The sequence below is a fragment of the Puma concolor genome, chromosome E3 (assembly GCF_028749965.1).
Source record: "Puma concolor isolate L17-30 chromosome E3, mPumCon1.1.hap2, whole genome shotgun sequence".
NCBI classification, from domain to species: Eukaryota; Metazoa; Chordata; class Mammalia; order Carnivora; family Felidae; genus Puma; species Puma concolor.
Genome location: NC_141682.1, coordinates 37,264,785 through 37,283,591, shown reverse-complemented (window position 1 = coordinate 37,283,591; position 18,807 = coordinate 37,264,785). Strand labels below are relative to the sequence as shown.

Genomic DNA, 18,807 nt, shown 5'->3' with positions numbered 1-18,807 from the left:
TTGATGAATGAAGAAAGTTTCCAACTACAAACTACAAAAGATGTGTATTGATGTGTATTATCCAGTTTGGGCTCATGGCATCCTTGTAAGAAAGGCACATGCTGGACTAACTCAAATGTATATGTGAGGAACCTAAAGCTCACTTTGGTAGAGGCTTGGAAATGGAAGAACCGGGTCTTAATCTCAGAATTTTCATGCCGAGTCCAGGACTCTTTCATCTCCAGTATTGTGCATCCCAGACACTCTATCATGGTCTAGATACTCCTTGTATATTGTTTGTCTGGGATGGGTCACTTTTCATTAAGCATTTGAGCAAGCATTCTCACTGCATTCATATCATCTGCCAAACACTGTCCTGGGCACATTCCAGGCCTTTTCTCATCCAGTCTGTCTCAGGATGCTGTAAAGTATTGTATGTATCAGCATACGTACAATATGGGCTGCCATTGCAAAGTATCACAAACTGGATAGTTTAAAACTATAGACATTTCTTATCCCACAGTTCTTGAGTCAGAAAGCCTCAAATCAGGGTGTCAGCAGGACCATGCTCCCTCTGAAACCTGTAGGGAAATTCTTCCTTGCCTCTTCCTACCTTCTGGTGGTTTGTTAGCCATCTTTGGGCATTCCTTGGATTGTAGCTGTGTCACTCCCCTCTCTGCCTGCATCATCTCAAGATGTTCTCCTCATGTGCCTCCACAGCACTTTCCTTTTGTTCAAATTTTCTATAAGGATAGCAGCCCTACTAGATTAGGGCCCACCCTAATGACCTCCCTTAACTTGATTCCATCTGCAAAGACTCTATTTATAAGTTAACTCACATTCGCAGGTGCCAGGAAATAGATGTTTAACATACCGTATTTTGGGTGAGGGGGGACCCATACCCTTACAGTTCCATATCTTTAGCAGGTACATATCCCATTCCCTTTTCACAAATGGGTCCGTAGTCTCTGTAACATACCCCAAGGCTTCACAGCTTGTAATTGGCAATGTGAAGCTCAAATACAGTTCAGGATTCACAAGTCTATGCTTGGCTTTTGGACCAGATTGATGGACCAGTTTCCAAGCCTCTAAAATCAAAGCTTGGTCAGGTAGATCCAGTTAGCTTTGGAAAAAAGCAAAGCAGGGTGCATTTTCTTTATGCAAAGTGAGCTTGGTTAGGAGAGGCAGAACTTTAAAGTGCCTGAGTGTGTGTTTTATAACTATCCCTGCATGCAGAAGCAGAGATGTGTTCCTCCCTTGCCCTACTCTCCCACATTTAGAATAAAGTGTCTGATATTCTTTTAAAGAGAGACAAGACATTCTTCATTTTAATTGGGGGGGAAAGTTCATTATGAAGTCTTCTTTCTCCGAATAGTTCCCTAAAGTTGGATGTAGTGTCTACATTGTTTTCATTCTCTTCTCTTCCCAGGAATCATTACCAGCCCTGGTTGGTGATTTATAATCACATTCCCAACAAATTCCACTGTTGTTAATGACTACTTATTTTTCTATACAAATGGTTTTTGCTCTCCTTCCTGAGGACAATTAACTAAGAAACTGGTCATAAATTACTGATAATGATCAGTTTGTCAGAGATGATTGTCGAACGGAGCCATCTTCCATAGTAATTAGATAAAGTTTCTTTAATTGCTGATAACAGCAAACTATGGTTATTTTTTTTCCTTTTTTTTTTTAGATTCTCACTCATGACATCTTCCTGGAAGTCAGGAATAATAACGTTTTTTTTTTCTTCTTCTTCACCTGAAGGAGGGGAGATGGAAGAAACATTCATCATTTACAGGCTTCCAGAAATATAATAAATGTGACAGCTTTTCACAGTTTCAAATGCGACAACTGATCTTTCTAAAGCAGAGATCAGAGAAAACCTTCTCTGGGACACATTTCTTTTAGGCAGGAAGCAGGGGTCCTTCCTGGTCATGTTTGATTTTTTTTTCCTCAGGATCACATCTCTCATATTTGCATCTAAACCTTGGCCTTAAAATGTGACTTCTTTGAACTCTGGAAGGGAATGGTATTTAATTCACAGGGTTTCTCACTGTTAGGATGCTGATTAAACCCCAGCCTATTTTTGTATGTCAGGCTCTGGTGGACCCTTAGCTGGGAAATAAAGAGGAGAGCTACCACAATGTATAGAGACAGGATGGTGTCTTTAATCACAGGTCTTATTATCTATTAGCTTATTAATATGCTCAATCAGAATATTCATTGGTGTGGAAGTACCAGGACCTACTATTAACATTCTATAAAGGATATACATATTTTACACAGTGAAGGGTGGTTTACATTTAATCCAGTTTAATATATCAGTTGACTGACATTCCTTGAACATTGTTAGTCTTGGGTCCTGCAATACTTTATAATCCCCTTCAGTTTCATAACTGTTTCTTGTTTTTTGGAGATTTTTTTTTTTTAGTTTGTTTGTTTTGTTTTTGGTTTTGTTTTTTGGTTTTTGGGGTTTTTGTTTGATTTTGCTAGATGGCAACAACTGTCAAGCAAGCTTTGGTGTCTGAGATTATCTGAATCATTCTGGCAGTTTAGAAAACAGTGTGGTGTTAAAAGAACAGAGATGAGGATTCCAAAGGGGTTCTTAATAACAAAGAAACTGGGGAAGTGTATCACATCTCTTTAAGCTCACTAGGTTTTATTATGAGAAGGAGAGCTACAACCAGCTCAGAATTATAATGTGTTATGTTACAGGATATTTAGGCACTGATTTCATCAGGATTCCTCCACTTTCACATGAAAAAAATAAACACACACACATGCACATCAAATATATTTAAGAAAAGTTAAAGTGTGGGTTATGGAACGAGGCAACACAAAAGGTAGGCTTCAGGTGTGGTTGAGTCTCAAGCTTTAATGATGTCACAAGGACTCTAATTCTCTCTTAGAGCTGCTTGCCATCTTATATCAGGGTTCACTGGGCTTCTATATGCATCCTCTGAGAAGTTATCACCTTTTGGAGGATACCTCAAAAATCCCAGGGAAGGCTCTGATTGGCCAATTTGAATCATATGCCTGCTACTGAGCAAATCCCTGAACTATAAGACTGAGATCTTCTTTTTTTTTTAATTTTTTAATGTTTTTATTTATTTTTGAAGGAGAGAGAGAGAGAGAGAGAGAGAGAGAGAGAGAGAGCGAGCGAGCATGAGCAGGGGAGGAGCAGAGAGAGAGGGAGACACAGAATCTGAAGCAGGCTCCAGGCTCCGAGATGCCAGCACAGAGCCTGGTGCAGGGCTCAAATCTACGAACTGTGAGATCATGACCTGAGCCGAAGTCGGACGCTTAACCAACTGAGCCACCGAGGCACCCCAAGACTGGGATCTTCTGATTGATTGGTCTTAAGTCTCATTCCATAGGGATGAGGCGGGGGGTGGTGGTGGGATGTAGAGCTCCACCTAAACTATGTAAATGAATATAAAGTAGGATAAAGATCGTTCCCCAAAGTAAAGGATTTGGGGTAGATCAGACAGTAAAACAAATAAAGTTAAGTAAAGGGACCCTCTCATTCACTCTTTTGCAGTTAGCCAAGTGCTGCCCAGTTGTTTGCTCTGTTTGCCAAGTTTTATCTGCTTTTCGTGGGAGGATCTACTTTTATAGTAGATTTTCTGGCACTTCCTGAACATTGCCCTAATAGAGGTGACAGTTTCAAGCCCACCGTAAAAGTCTAGTGTATACTAAATGACTCAACCTAAAATACTTTTCTCAAATGTTTCCACACTAAAACTGTTCTCTTTGTCCTGCCTGGATCCCCTCTTCCCTTGCCATCCCCCACCCAACCCATCTCTGACTGTTTCCTCATGATTTTTTTTTTTCCTAGCAAGGGCCCAAACCAATTTCCTCTTCCTCTATGTTCCCATTGGAACTTGTATCTTTCTTACAATACCTAGAATGTTCAAGTTTTAATTTTAGTTCTTAAGAATCCATTTCTTTCTTTGGAAACAGGGTACCATTTTGTAGTTTCCTTTTAATAACTTCCATGATTGGTAGCACAATGCCTGGTTCCACATAGGGATATAATTCTGCTGAATTTTTCTGGACAAGACTAATTGAGGAAGTAAGCACTTGGGCCACTCCATTAGCATTTGGGTTTAGCTGTGTTTTACTATGGGGATGTGAAAGTGGGCATTAAGTAATCATTTGGAGGAATACAGGAGGACAGCCCACTGCTGTAAGAGAAGTAGGGGAAGGTGGTTTTTGTTGAGGGACCCATGGGAATTTGCCTCACCTGGCCTCATTTTACATGGTAATTGCTCTGAGTTCTAAGTTATAGGAGGACAAGTTCATCTCTCTATGATTAACACAAATCAAGTGTCCTTTTTGCATGTCCATGTAGATATGGCCGAAACCAGAAAAAAACACCTTTTCATTCATTCATCAAATTTTATAGAGTACCTCGTATGTTCGGGGGATATGTGATGGTAAAATATACATAGCTCTTGCCCTCATGCTTGGAAGTTGATTGCCTGGGGTCCAGTCTGTGGCTTTCTGTGGGATTACTCTCTGTGGGATTTCAGACTATTTATTTAACAACCCTATACTTAGGACCACCTGGGTGGCTCAATCAGTTAAGCATCCAACTCTTGATTTCATCTCAGGTCATGATTTCACGGTTTGTGGGTTTGAACCCCAGGTTGGGCTGTATGCTGAGAGCACAGAATCTTAGGATTCTCTCTCTCCCTCTCTCTCCTCTGCTTATTCATATTCTCTCTCTCTCTCTCTCTCTCTCTAAATAAACATTTAAAAAAACATTGGAAAACAAACAATCAACTGTACACTTAAATTGTCTTATCTATAAAATGGGGGCAGATAGCTACTTCACGGAGCTATTGTAAGGATTAAAGGAGCTACTACTTGTATAATGTCCAACACATAGTGAGTGTTCATCAAGCAACAGCTATTACTTATTGACTCATGAGGCCTACAAGCTGATGTAACAGACATTAATCAAATGATCATACTCAAAATATAAATTTTGACATAATCTGAAGAAGAGTTGTTTAATATTATGAACACTTACAGCATACAATTCTTTAAGACTTGCCTGGCAATGCATAATTAATCTATCTGTCTATAAGATCATCTGCAGATTAGAAGCAAAATGAACAATTTATCAATTTTTGATGATTGCTAATAAGGCAGTAGTTATAAGTGGCTGAAATGGTCCTTAGCCAACCTGGATTTCAGTGCTGCTATGATTATCAATGGTATTAGGTCTCATATTCTGCCAAGATAATTCTTCTCTCTCAGTTCTTTGGCCATTTTGGAAGGGGAGAAGCTTTTAGCTTAATGTCCTTCCGAATCCTATCTAATCCTTAAAAGACCGGGGAAGGATGTGTCTTCTGGCCTTCAAAAGGGTTTTCTTCTCCTTTTCCAGTCATTTCCACTTTCTAGTCAATTCGGAGTATCCATCAATTCAACCAAGGGAGGCAAGGAAAAATATCCATGCCATTTCTGCTTGGTACCATTGATTGTGCTTTAGAAATCACTTTATTACTCACCACTTCTTGTTGGTGCAGTGGGGTTCATGTTATGGCCAAGCTATTCCAGTGTTTGGAAAAGGTAGAACACATTCAATCAGTTTGGTTCCTTTGAAAATCTTACTTTAAGTTGGATTAGACCAGTGATGAAAATGGTGACAGTGTTTAAAGGAGAGGAGCCCTTTTACTGTAAAAGGAAAACTCTACAAATAATATCAAGGAGACATTCAGAGCAACAGATAATAGACCAGCATCTGGGGTCCGACAGATATAGTCTGCCATGGCTGAAACCTTGGGCTAGTTTATTCATTTATCTGAAACTTAGTAATGCTATCTCCAAAATGGAAACAATTATCGACAATGGATTTTTAATGGATTTCAAAAATAAATTTTAATGGATTAATACATTTTAAAGTGAATTTTTAAATCCATTTTTGTTGGCTTTTCCCTGATTGAAGGAGATACTACCTGCAAAATAGTCAGAAGATTGTCTGGTATATGGTAATTACTGATTAAATAATAGTCATTGTCCCAGTGTTGTATCCATTGATCACTATGATAAACAAGAACTCTTGAAGAATTTTGAGGTTTGATGAGTGATTCTTTTACCTTCTTAATTTTTAGCCCTTAGGAAAGAGAAGAAATTGAATGTTTATGTTCCCCTTGTCACAAAAATTTAGTTATATGGTATATGTTCATATATGTGTATATACTTTTTTTTACTTACAATGTATATAGAATACATATACACACAAAACTGTGTAGTTATAGCATATGTAATATATTTAATATAGACTAATATAGAGTATATTTAGATATGTTATATTATTAATATATTTATGTATTATAAAGGATGTCTAGTGCTATATTCTGTTTTATGCTATACAAAATATGACAAAGTAAGTAATAAGTTGTTAGTTGATACATATTTTTTCTATCTCTGTTGGACTCTTTTTCCAATTAAAAATAAGGAATTATTAGTATGCTGTTTGTTTAGCTTTTGTTTCATTATCATAAACTTCACTTTGCAATCCAGCTAGACTTGAAAGGGACCCATGGAACTGCAACAGGAGCACAAAGATTTTAGGAGATTTTGATCCAAAGGGGGTGCTCTCCCGAGCTACAGAAGGAATGATCTGGTAGTTAAGATAAAACACAAGTCAGATTTATTAGGTTTGTCCACACTCAGCAGTGGTCATCTTCTTGCTGGTCTTGCCATTCTTGGACCCAAAGTGCTCCATGGCTTTCACAGTGTCCATGCCCTCCTTCACCTTGCCAGACACGATGTGCTTGCCGTCCAACCACTCAGTTTTGACAGTGCAGATGAAAAACTGGGAACCGTTTGTCTTGGGTCCGGCATTTTCCATGGACAGGATGCCAGGACATATATGCTTCAGGATGAAATTCTCATCATCAAATTTCTCCCCATAGATGGACTTGCTGCCAGTGCCATTATGTCATGTGAAGTCACCACCCTGGCACATAAATCCTGGAATAATCCTGTGAAAGCAGGAAACTTTGTAACCATTTCTGTTCTCCCCAGTGCTCAGAGCATGAAAGTTCTCTGCTGTTTTTGGAACTTTGTCTGCAAACAGCTCAAAGGAGACGTGGCCTAAGGGTTCACCGTCCTCAGCAATGTCAAAAAACACGGTGGAGTTGACCATGGCTTTGTCGTGCCTGCGGTTCTGGGGTGGCAGTGTCTGCAAAGATTTCTTTATTTTTTGTAAAGAAAAAGCATGAGCTACCCCCACGTTCTCTGAGGGTTGATTTTTACTGTTATTTATTTTGACAATTTAGTGGCAGTGACTTACAGTCACAGCCAAAGCCTTGCTGTGTAATCCTTTGGAAATGTCCCTAGGTAACAAGATGTGCCCACTGGTCATAGAAGTCAGTTCTGTTAAATAGGGAGGATTTTATCTGTCTGAATAAATATTTCCGGGGCTCCCCTCGCTCTGTGGATTTGAGATGTGCACAGGCAAGAAGGGTCATTGCCATAAATCAATAGTTTCTGTGAAGCCACAGATTTAGAGCTGACAGCGGCTCTTTGGTTGAAATAAAGATTGTGATGTGCAGGCATAGGCGACAACTGCTGGGAATAACGTGTGGAGTTGACAGGACTATTTTGTGAACATATATCAAGTGTGGATAGGAAAAGTAATTTTTGCTCATTTTGAGATAAGTTAACTAATTGATATCGGGAAGAAAGGAAAGACAGAGCTACCTGGTAGAAATTGATGCCATGTACATCCTTCCATATAGGCACATATACCTTACACCCACCACCGCAAACCCACTGTGTCCTCCAAGTCTCAGCTCAAGGGCTAAGTCCCATATCGCATGTTACTTATCTTTATGCTACTCACAAGTTGCTGTGGATAATGTCTCCAAGGAAAGGCAGATTGAAAAGAAAAACAAACAAGGATTTACCTTAAGAAAGGATCACTTGAGTGAATGGAAGAAGAGAGAAAGACACTAAGAAGATTGTCAGGAAGGTAGCAAGTGAACCGGGTCAGGACATTTTCATAAAAGGTAGAGAGATTGCATGGAAACAGCAACTGCAGACGGTGCCGAGTACTGTAATGCATCTGAGGATTAATGAGAATTCTTAGACTTACATTCCAGTGGATCTGTTTTCTGTATTTTATGAAATTTTGTACCTAAATCATTCTCAATAATTAAGTGTCAACTCCCTGAGAGCAGGTACCAGATTATATTCATTTTAGGAGCTTCAGGGTGTGGTAGCCATTTTAGGGATCAATACATGTGTTTTGAAAGTATGAATAGATGATGGGGCGCCTGGGTGGCTCAGTCGGTTAAGTGTCCGACTTCGGCTCAGGTCATGATCTCATGGTCTGTGGGTTCATGCCCCGCATTGGGCTCTGTGCTGACAGCTCAGAGCCTGGAGCCTGTTTCGGATTCTGTGTCTCCCTCTGTCTCTGCCCCTCTCCCACTTGCGCCTCTGTCTCCCTCTGTCTCAAAAATAAATAAACATTAAAAAAAAAAAAGTATGAATACGTGAATAAGTGGATGAATGGATGCTGACCTTAATATAGCAGTTTAATATCTGGGTAAAATTAAAATTATGAAGTGTTAAAGAAGTGATTTGATTTTGGTAAAACAGAGCATAAGAAACCACTCTAGGTATGTGGTAGCTCTAGGATCTCAAAAATAAAATCCTCTTATTCCTGGACGGAGTAAGAACTGACTGAGAAAGTAGCACAGCAGAGAGGAAAAAGGAAATAAACAAACTTCTTTCACTTAGCCTGATATTTCCAAGGTTCTGATCATATTCATATGAAATGTCCACAGTAGGTCAATCTACAGAGATGGAAAGAAGGTAGATTAGTGCCAGGGGCTGGGAGGGAGAGAGTGATAGGAAGTGAGCATATGCTATAGGGGCTTCTTTGTGGGGTGATAAAAAAAAATGTTCTCAAATTAAATTGTGATGATAATTGCACAAGTCTGTGAACATACTAAAAATTATTGAATTGTTCACTTTGAATAGGTGAATTTTATGGTGTGCGAATATATCTCAATGAAGCTATTATTTTTAAAACAGCAATAACAAAGTGTTTTTATTAATGAAATAAATGAAATACATTTTATTAATGAAATCTAAAATTAAAATGTATGACCAAATGAGTTTCCTTATGGTCTCCAAATTTGTTGAGACTTATCCATCAGTCGTTGACAGAGTAGGCCCCTGGAGCCCCTTCCTGTGTTTTCTCCCTTTTCACAGCTTCTCTACATACTCCCTAGTCTTATGGCTGAGAAAGAGGACCAGAGTGTACCCTTTCTGCCCACTGGGGAATTGAAAAAAGAGCTAAGGAGACTGAACTGAGCATGCCTAGTTTTTTTCCCCCCCAGAGTAACCAGTCAAATAAACCATTCCTTCTTAGGGGTGGAAGAATGAGGAATTATGGAAAGACCTGGAATATTACCCTGAGGGAGTTCTTTCACATGGAACTGTAGGGAGAAGGGAAAAAATATGTGCCATCCTCCCCGCACCTTACCCTCTTTATGTCTAGTAATGACCTCAAAAATAACAACTGTAGTGGTTATCAGTTTTAAAAAAATAATAACTTGGGTTTGAATAAGATCTGAATCTAAGGCAGATACCACGAGGAACAAACTGTTCGGGAAGAAGGAAGAATGGATCAAAGCCAATGCCTCTAAACTTCCACACTGCCCCCCTTATGCCAGGCACTTTGCTGTGCCAAGGACCACTCACTTTGGCTCTAAACTTTAAGAATAATCTCTGTGTCTGCATGACTTTTTACAGCCCTCAAGAGTTTTCATAGACTTAACCTTCTCATAATAGTATCAAGAGAGCTGTGATACAATATATTTACCTTCTTGAGGAGGTCCACTTATTTTTTTTTTATTTTTTTTTCAACGTTTTTTATTTATTTTTGGGACAGAGAGACAGAGCATGAATGGGGGAGGGGCAGAGAGAGAGGGAGACGCAGAATCAGAAACAGGCTCCAGGCTCCGAGCCATCAGCCCAGAGCCTGACGCGGGGCTCGAACTCATGGACTGCGAGATCGTGACCTGGCTGAAGTCGGACGCTCAACCGACTGTGCCACTAAGGCGCCCCTAGGAGGTCCACTTATGATCGTCCTGTCATTTCTACCATAAATACTTTTTGAAAATTTGGAGTCCCTGGGGATCAGAGGATGTTCTCTTCATTGCATATCAGCTAAGATCCATGTGTGTGAAAGGCTTCTCTTGAATTAGTTTTCTCTCACTGAAATCCTGTCTGTGGGGCATAATTAGTTATAACCCATCGATACCAGTGGTATGATAATGAAATGAAATATGGTATGAAATATGGACTGTGACTCAATGATAGGCCAAAGCCCCATTCTTCACATACTGAAGGACATCACCCCATTTAGAGCGTGTGTGCGTGCATATGTATCTGTAGTTGCATAGACTAGACACGTGGGTATAGTTACATTCACATTAGACACTTGCCTCTTCCAAGCGCCTAGAGCAGTGTCTAATTCTTAGTAGGTTCATGTTACATATTGGCTGCATAAAGGTTTGGGGTCATAGATATTCAGCATATAATCCACTCTATTAACTCAGGCATTACTGGATGAAAGGCTTCTTCATTGAAACCAGCTACTTTTTGGTCCTGGCAATATTATTCTTACTTTGAGGCTTTAGCGCATTTTGAGGGTAGTGAAACTTCCCATGGCTTTCAGAAGTATAATTTAAATCTTTTATCCCTCCAGAACTCAGGACATTTAATTTATCATGATTCATAAAAGACCAGTAATAAACCCTGTCTTTATTTAAACATGGGCACATTGACTTCCCTTTGTAGGAATCGGGTGCTCCTTATCTGCATTTCTCTATCTGCTTATCGTGGATCCTGCATGTGTACAAAAAGCCATCTTTGTCAGTCAGGGGGAGATTTTATTAACTAAAGGTTCATTTGTTCTTCAAGTGACACTATCTCTTTGGAATTACCAGATGTTGTTCAAACTGTGCCGTCTCGCCTTTTATTCTGATGATGGCAAATGTTGAACGTGGTGAATAAATATTGGGCACTGTCCTCGGTCATCTTAAATAAATGTGATAAAATGAAAACATGTCGCTGCCGAGGTCTCATTTGTTCCCAGGAAGTCCACAGCACATTAAGGCGTGCGGACAATGAAAGGCAAATCAGCCATTCACTGGGTGTTCCATTATGAGATGTTCTTGTCACTTTCCTGATTCCATTTTAGATTAATATATAGGGAGAGATAAGATGGCATGCATTTAAATGATGACATGGTACCATCATAGAATTGTTTTCTTATAATTGCACAATATAGACAATTACATATATTGCAGTGGTCTTTTCCTCGAAATTTGCATTTAAAAGAAAAAGTGGCAGAAAATGAATTAATGGGAAATTTCTTAGGACTTGGGTCCATCGGGGCTTATATTCATGCAGGTGTTGTATTTTGACCCCTCCTTGCTCCTGTGTCAAGACGGGTTGACTGTCTTTTGAGGAGGAGGAAGAGTAGGGGAGATTTCACTTAACTGGATGATCACAGAGCTAGATTTTGTCATTCATTGTTGAATCATGTATTAAATATTTATAATATAAAAGAAGTGGGAAAGAGCATTCTGTCAAAACAGACATTTTGGAATCACCATGCCCTTCTTTTGTGGGTGATGTGTGACACCCATGAATTAAGATTAAAAATAGGATATAAAAAAGAGTCTTTGCTTTCACAGTGGGGGGAAAAGCTTATGAATGCTTTGATAATAATTGTTAATAATTATACTCAAATCGTATTACATCAAGAAATTGAGATGTGAACCACACTGGGGCACTAAGATTTCACAGTAACAGCCACAGTTTTTTCTAATTTATTACATTGTCATCAATCTTGTGATTTAAAATCCTTTTACACAGTCTCCAGTAATATAGGGAATTATTAAAAGTTGGTGACTGTCTATTGTTCAGGAGTGTTGAAAGAAACAAAGTGTTTCTGGGGATGTTGCTGGAGTCCTTTTGAAAGGGTAGTTAGGTATCGCTGATTAATTCCCATTCTGTGTCTGATGAAATAGAGAAGGAGAAAAGTTTCTCTTCTACCAAGCATCTCATTGCAAACAGAAGCCCAGGAGTTGTATAAGCATTTTCCTTATTCGGTGTAAATTGATTTGGTGTGAAAAATCTCAGACGGTTCCATTTCAAGGCAATGTTTTATTTGGTGATGCAGGACAAATGTAGAGCTAAGTAGATTTGTAGGCTAATTTATTGGGCATTTTAATATTGTGTGTTCTCCACATCCGTGTGGTAAATACCTCACTAATGCTTCCTTGGCCGTGTACTGCTCATGGCATGACCGACTCATCTTAATTAAATTCCTGCCTGAAACAACCTTATTTCTGCTCATGGGATACATTGCTGTCACTGTGAGACATTTTCTAGGACAATTGAGATATATTTTCCACAATTGGAGCCTTTTTTCTCTCTTTTTTTTATGCTCTAAGTATTAGTCATTTGAATTAATATTAAGTTATTATGTACTCCAAATGAGTGCTTTACAAATCTTTCAAAACATGCCTTCTGCCAGGAGGGCTGGGGAGCATGTGATAGAGGTGGAGAATGTACAGGTGTGTTGGGTTAGTGTTGGGTGAAATGACTTCATGTGTCTGGTCCCCACCTCCCGTTGTTGGAATGCAAGGAGAGGCAGCAAATTGAGAAAGAAAAGGGCCTTGTGCTGCTGCCTCTGGTCTCCTCACTGAGGTAATTGCAGTATCATCTTCTCTTTTGAGGAAGAAGAGGAGAGTTTGTCCACAACTATGCACTTTCTAAGTAACATGGACTTCTTGTTCAGGAAACAGGAAGCTTCTTGAATTCTGTAATTTGAGTCGCCTGCCATGTTGGGAGGAGACTCCGGGAAATCAGCTGTTTCATTCAGAACTTCATCGTGACCTTCAAAAGTTTGGCCTGCAAATTGACACAGGGCTTTCGGCGTTTGTCCTGGGAACGTGCAGCTGTCCTGTCAATGTCTAGGAAAATTGTGCCTTATAACCCAAAATGGCTAATTAAACAAAACAAATGAAAACAAAATGCCAAAGCCATGGTATATTCATTCTTCATTCATTCTTTCTCTGTTTCCCTCTCCTAGGTGAAGAACAGGCTTCAGTGAACAGAACATGGTTTCCCCTTTCTATTAAATCTTCAAGCCCACTAGCTCATGTGCTACAGCCATGTTGCGAGCACATCAAGCTCTTCCCGACTGGGGCACTGGGCACGTTCTGTTCCCTCTGCCCCTCTCATTTACTTCTTACTTCTCATTTCAATTTCAGCTCAAAAGTGCCACTTCTCCTGGTTAAGCCTTTCCCGGAATTCCCACCTTACCCCAACTCCAGCTCCCTAGGGTAGATGAAAATTGATTTGCGTGTGATCTCATAGCAATTTATATGTTTCTTCTACTCTTATACATGCATATATTTGTATATGTGTATGTATATCTGTATGTGTGTATATATGTATGTATGTATGTGTGTGTTTGTGTGTGTGTATTTTGAGCACCTTCTGTGTACCAGGCATTCATCTTCACACGAGGGACCCATCACTGAGACACATGTTCAAGCCCTCATGGAGCCTACATTCTAGTGGGGCACAAAGACCATGAAAAGTGCATATAAATAAGAAAGTCACTGTAGAAGGTGACAAGTATTATGGTAAAAGGAAAAAGGGAAAAGGATAGGAAGAAACAGAGAATAGGAGTGGAAGAATCAAAGTTTTAAATGAAGGGGGAGGGGAATCAGGATGGGCCTCATTGTAAAGGTGACATTTTAGCAAAGACTAGAAGGTGAAGGAGTGAGCTGTGTGGTTTTTTGATGAAAGAACATTTCAGGCAGAACAAACAGTCAAAACAAAAAAACCCCTAAGGCTTGAGTGTACCCCTGGTTTCAGTGAACAGCAAGAGGGTCAGGGAGACTGGAGCAGAAAATATTAGGGAGGGAAGGCATTGAGTTGTGGGGTGGTGGCAAATATCATGTAGGACTTGTAAGTAATTAGAGACTGTGACTTTTACTGGAGTAAAATAAAGACTTGATTTATATTTTAAACAGAGAATTTGGGCTTCTACATTGAAAATATATTCTAATGGCCTTAATACAGTTTGTAGTCATAGACCATAGGCTCCAGGAAGGCTGGAGTGGTATCTGTTTTGCTGTTCACCGAAACCCCAGGATCAAGCCCAGTGCTTGGCACATTGTTGTCCAATAAATATTTAATGTGAAAGAATAAAATGAGTACAAGGCACATCAAGATGATGTAATTGGAGTCCATCCCTCAGAGGCAGGTATTGTAGACAGCTTATGTGCAGATTTCAAGCTCAGCATCTAATTTTATCCATTCATTTAATGACTACTTGAATAACCCCCAACCAAAGGCTTAATTATCCACCTAATTGTTGCTATATGCAACTGTCCTTAATTAGTCCTGTTTTAATTTGCAATATATGAACTTTGATATTTCTATCAAAAAGAAATCTGATGCTAGTTTGGGAGACTTTCCTCCTTAAAATGAACATGCCTCATGCCCAAGCAAATGACTGGAAAGTATCCCTATGGTTCGCCAGGGTAATGATTCATGGGGCAGGGGCTATACATGGCAGACTAGAATGTTACACTCTAGTGGGTAAATGATCCATGTTTTAGAATTAGTATGCATCCATTCCAAAATACATATTTACCTGGTGGTCTATAACTGTTCAGCAGAACTGTTACAGTCTAGTAAGTAAATAACATGTTTTTCAAAATTAGAATGTGTACCAAATGTGAATTTACCCAATAGTCTGTAACAATTCTGAAGAAACCTTCCCAGTCTTTAGTCTATCAGGCTAACTTAATGTTGTGGTTTTAAGGATGTTTTGATTACGGACATAGCGTAAAAGAAGATGTATGATTTTTAGAAGAGTGAGGGGTTGTCATGTAGCACAAACCAATTTTAGGGGAAAATTTTAATCTGGTTGCAGACCCTGTTCTTCCTATTTTTTTCCCTTTCTCTCCTTTTTTTCTCTGTGTTGTTCCTTTCTTTTCTTCCTCCTCCTCCTCTTTCTTTTTAATATGCAAGCTCCTGAAGACTGAATGCTAATGACACCACAGTGAATTTTTAAATAATTTAATTCTTAGTAACATAATATGGCTTTGTAAGTGATTAGCGTACAGACTTCTGAACATGTATAGGGGCCAGTATTCTTGTTGCTAATCTCATAGACATAAATTCAAAAGTTGGGTTCTGGTAAACAGTTTTTATGAAAGTATCAGTTAATTAGTATACCTCACTACAGTTTAGGTAAGCCAAGCAAAAGACAATCATATTTACATCAAAACCATCTAGATATATTGGACAAGAATGATTTTTGTAGAGATAGCTGTGAGGCCATGTCAGTGCTATGAGGCATTGAGTTTTCACTGGGATGTTATTAAATTTCCATTATAACAGATGTTCAGCCTGCTGTTGGCTATAGAAATAGAGAGTTTGACTCCTAGTTCATGGTAGGAGTTCATGGATGTGTAAAATTGTACTCAAAAGCTGTTGCTCTGGAACCAAATGATCAGGGCATTAGCTGTCTGAACTTCAGTGAGTAAGCTAACTGCTTTAAAACTCGATTGTCTTATCTGTGAAATGGGTATGACATTAGTACCCACTTCATAAGGTTCCTTTGAATGAGATAGTATCCGTTAGTCATTTACCTTTCTTCAGATCACATACTGAATGTTTAATGACCATCATCAATAATTACCTATAATAATCACGTAGGTCAGCTCTACCTTCCATGTGGGATAGAGCAGGTAATAGGAATTGCAGGGTTAACACAACCCAGATCTCCAAGTATTTGGCTGGGAAGTTAATGAAGAGGCCAGGCGTGTAATTGGATGTTTCACTAATAGGTTATAAGTGGTTGTGCAAGTTTCTAAACAGCCTGCATGCTCTAATAAATACCTTCGTTTGACAAGTGAGAAAGCAACCATGGATCTGGAACTCCTTACTTGGACCATGTGAAATAGTCGTTTATGAAATAGCCTTTAAAACTCCTTGAAGGTTTATATTCTACAAAAGTTGCCTTTTTTTTTAAATCTAATTGAAAACATTGCTGCAAGTTGAGTAGTCTGCATAAACTACTGTACGCCTTGAATTTTTTCTTTCGTGACTGTGACTATTTTGTAAGGCAGAGCACCATGGACTCAGCCTCTGTAACCCCCACATGGGTCCTTTCCTCTGTGTCATGTACCTTCTTTGAGGCTCGCTGCAGTATTCATTGTGAGTTTGATGTCGTCTGCACAATTAGATGAGAGGATCCAGGAAAGGCATGGACTCTGTATACTGATTTAATGCTTTTCTCTAGACCCTAGCACAGTACCTAATGCACAAGTGATATGCAAGAAATCATTGTGTTGTATTCTTTCATGACTGACTGGCTAGGTTAATTCTGCAGAGTCTGTGACACTGTGCCACTTTCCAAACAACAATCTCAGCATCCTTTGTAACATACAGGAGTTTTAGAACCGTTGTCTGTTGACATTACCAGTTTAGAACGTTTTTTGAGACCTTACTGTGGGCTATGCTCCTGGCATTACTCTAAATACTCCCCATCATTATTTCTTAGAGTGCTCATCGTAATCCATTTATGCCTATCCTATTATTACCCCCCGTCATCAGAGGAGAAACTGGGATTTAGAAAGAACCATCCCTGCCCCCCGTCCCCCGCCCCCGCCCAGATCAGATGGCTAGTAAGTGATGAGCTAGGAGTCAAAATAGCCAGCATGACCCTAAAGCCTAGAGTTCCCAACTTCTCTTCTTCCTTTCCTTCCAAGGGGAAAAAATATTGTAAGGCGTAGGTAAATAAGATGTTTTTTGAGAGGTGTCCTCAAAAAACAAATGGCAAGTGAGATTTAAATACATTGAAGTGTCCTGTACATTTCTGGGAAGCAGTCTAATAATTGCACATACTATACAGAAGTGACTTCATAGTACTTTCCATAGACATCTCTTCTTACTGGAGGAGTTAAGATCGGATGCCGGGATGCAAGTAATGTAGACTTTTGGGAAATAAACACAATCCTAAATGCAATCGTGGTGCTAATAAGGATCCCGATCATATGTTTCGAGGTTTCAGTGTGGCTGCGGTCCTATATTTATATGAAGGGACTCCAGTGAAATGATTAATGGGGTTTTCACAGAGTGAAGAATCTGCAATTATTTCTACCACCAAAAATGTAACCCTGCTGCAGGCAAAAAGTGAAGTTAAATCACATTTCTCCAATTCAGTCTTCAAAATACACCTCAGATCTTTTGCGCGTCTATCTCTGTGTTCGCTGTCTTTCATCCAGGCCACAGTGATCTTTTGCTGTGATATCTTGGTAACTAACATCACTGTCTTTTGTATATTTATCCTCTTCAAGCCTTTCTCAGAGTGGAGCTAAAATGCTCTTTAGTAAACAAACCTGATGATGTCACCCCACCTCCAGTGGCTCTGCATTCCCCTTCAGATAAATCCAACGTGTCTAGCGTGATTTCAAGGTCTCCTGCCTTCCTCCAGCTGCATTGCTCTCTATGCCACCCATAACACACCACACTTGCCAGCGTTCGGTTGTTCTCAGTGTCTTTGTCTCTCTCATCTCCAGCCATTTGCACCCCCTGCCCAGAACACTTTGCGTCTTCTTGCTTTGTTTTGTCTTTACTGCCTCCCCAGAAGCCCCCTCTGGCCACCTCTAGCCACCCCTCTCCCCATACATTGCTCCTTATCCCTTCTCTGTGTGCTCATAGCATTCATTGCTTATTGCTCTAGCTTCCTTAGTCTTCTGTGGAAAGACAGTAAGCTTGGTGAGGGTAAGAACCATCACACCATTGTGAATGAGGGAATGGAATGGCACCAAAACTCAAGAGAGTCTTCTGAAAAGCGTCATTTACACATCAAACACATCCTAGTGTTTTAAATGAAAATATGTGGGGCATTTGCCTATCCACAGTGCTGAGGAAAATGCAAAGTAAGCACTTGCTTTTGAAAGTCCCAAGGCATTTGCAAAAGGGGAGAGGAAGAACTGAAAGCCGAAAATTGCTCCTTTATAGAAAAGGCATAATGCAAAATAGCCTGAGCCCCCCAGATGTCAAATAACTTCGTCTTGAACTTTTGCTGGAAGGCTCGCCTGGGGAAAGGGGGCCTAGGAGGATTAGTAGCTAAATGAGGATATCCGTCAGGATAGGGCAGATCACTCTCTAGTGACAAACAACCCCAACTTGCTTGGCTTCAAAGGACAGTTGTTAAAATTGTTTGTTTCTCATGCATTCTCTAGGTCTGCTGTGGGCTGACTGGGAGTGCTGCTCTGTTTTCTCCCTTACTTGGGGTCACGGGCTCCGCTTCCATTCTTCTACAATTACTGGGACAAGGAAAGGACAAGGTTAATTGCACACTGGTTCTTAAAGCTTCTATCCCAAAGTGACATGTGTCACCTCTGTTCACATTGCATTAGCCAAAGCAAGACATTTGCCTGCACCTAAATTCAAGCAGGCAAGGCAGTTCAGTCTCTTGTTCTGCCCTGAAGGAGAAGTTTTTAGTGAACAGCAACTAAGATCTCCTCCCACAGCATCATGGGGAATAGCTACACCTGATCACGTGTCAATCCCCAGCATCATCATACCAGAAGCAATGCTTTTTAGGATGTGCACTGGCAGTATTTTCATTCTCGTCTGTGTAATTTTTGTGGCTAGACATCCTAACAATGTCTAATTTGACGTTTTTCTCAATTTTCCTTTGCACTGGTCCCCAGACTGAGATGTTGGATCCCTCAATCAAAAGAGACT

At 39.8% G+C, this 18,807-nt stretch overlaps 1 protein-coding gene and 1 pseudogene across 24 annotated transcripts in view; one reads left to right on the top strand and one right to left on the bottom strand.

Annotated features, from left to right (window-relative positions):
* Positions 1-18,807, top strand: part of RBFOX1 (RNA binding fox-1 homolog 1) — a 2,073,113-nt gene that overhangs the window by 1,042,416 nt on the left and 1,011,890 nt on the right. The window lies entirely within an intron of this gene.
* Positions 6,595-7,183, bottom strand: LOC112853161 (peptidyl-prolyl cis-trans isomerase A pseudogene; annotated as a pseudogene).